The sequence below is a fragment of the Pinus tabuliformis genome, chromosome 1_1, assembly GCF_031772625.1.
Source record: "Pinus tabuliformis cultivar Carrire ecotype Pingquan chromosome 1_1, CPIR1, whole genome shotgun sequence".
Taxonomy (NCBI): domain Eukaryota; kingdom Viridiplantae; phylum Streptophyta; class Pinopsida; order Pinales; family Pinaceae; genus Pinus; species Pinus tabuliformis.
In genome coordinates, this window is record NC_142297.1 from 824482928 (window position 1) to 824484620 (window position 1693).

The 1693-nt window shown below is 40.1% G+C and overlaps 1 pseudogene; it reads left to right on the forward strand.

The window, feature by feature from the left end:
- The first annotated feature begins 258 nt into the window (after positions 1 to 258).
- LOC149216631 (pentatricopeptide repeat-containing protein At2g03880, mitochondrial pseudogene) lies at positions 259 to 961 on the forward strand (annotated as a pseudogene).
- Positions 962 to 1693: the final 732 nt, after the last annotated feature.

The following is a 1693-nucleotide window of genomic DNA, read 5'->3' on the forward strand; positions in this document are numbered from 1 at the left end:
TTTCACCTGGGTGTTAGCTTAGGCAATGGCCTCAGAAGAACAAAGTGCTAGATAGGGAGACTGATCCCTCCCAAAGGCCAAGATTGAGGGCTTGGTAAGGATGCCATCGAGCTCTTCGAACAAATGCAAAGGGTAGGTATGAAGCCAAACCGTATTACGTTTGTGAGTTTTCTTTCTTCTTGCAGCCATGTCAGCCTGTTGGATGAAAGCTATAAATTTTATGATTCCATGATTCGATTTTATGGAATCATGCCAACAATGGAGCACTATGCCTGCATGGTTGATGTTCTTGGCCGTGCAAGACGCTTGGAGGAAGCAGAGAACTTCATCAATGAAATGCCCTTTGAACCTGGTCCGATGGTCTGGAGAACCTTGCTTAGTGCTTGCAGAAACCCTGAGAATATAGTGCTAGGAATACATGCAGCCAAACATGTCCTTAAATTTGACCCACATGATGCTGCAACCTATGTGTTGCTGTCAAATATGTATGCCAGTGCAGGCAGATGGGATGAGGTGACAGAAGCTAGGAAATTGATGAGGGATGCAGGGGTGAAAAAGGATCTGGGATGTAGCTGGATAAAAATCAAGAATAAAATACATTTATGGAAGAAAATCACAGCCAGAAATAGAGGAGATCTATGCAGAGTTGGGTAGATTGACTCAATTAATAAAGGAAGCAGGTTATGTGCCTGGCACAAGATATGTGTTGCATGATGTTGAGAATGAGCAGAAAGAAGACTCTGTCTTCCACCACAGTGAGAGGTTGGATATTGCTTTTGCGCTTATGAGACTGCCACTTAAAATTCCAATTCAAATTGTGAAGAACCTTCATGTGTGCGGAGATTGCCATAATACCACCAAGTTCATTTCAAAAGTTGTTAAGCGAGAAATCATTGTAAGAGATGCCAATCGCTTTCATCATTTTAAAGATGGATTGTGTTCTTGTGGAGACTATTGGTGATTATAACACAAAACAAACAATGGATTCTAGGTTAGACCTTGGGGTTTTTAGCAAATAACATTTTAGCATGCTTCATACCCTTATTGGAGACTATGGAGTTTTAAGAAAATAGAATTTTAGTGTGCTTCATACCCTTATTGGGGACTAGTTCCTATTATTCGAAACATTACCTAGTTCCCTAGTTGCGAAACTATTCATAATCATTCACCGTATTAACAATTTCTGTGACGAGCTTCTATATATGTTCTCAAAGCCTTGTTTCAGGTGGCTAGAAGGGGATCATGCTAATTAAGATGCAGTGCACTAAATTTGTTTGAACCCAATATGCCATAATTAAACAAAAGAACCTGAACTGGACTCTTAAGACTCCTAACGAGACAACCAACAGTTCCAAGCATCTTCTGATTTTATAACCATAAAATGTTCCAAAATCTCAATGGTGTAAGTTTGCTTTTATATGTATTAGAAAGAACCATTTGAATTAGGCCAACTTGAGCAGGTTGTCACCAGAGAAGCACAAGTCGTTTGGTGTTATAGCATTCTAAAAATTGTCAGTTCTAAGACTGCAATGGGAAACTTTCGACGGCCAACAAATTTATTAATGACTTCTTGGTTGAAAGGGAAAGCTAACCTGGATGCTCCGAGTGGTAAGTTGTATTTGAGCATGAGTACTTGTAGATGTCTGAAGTGTTGTGGACGCAAATTATCGGGCTCTAGGCGAATCCTTGTCCA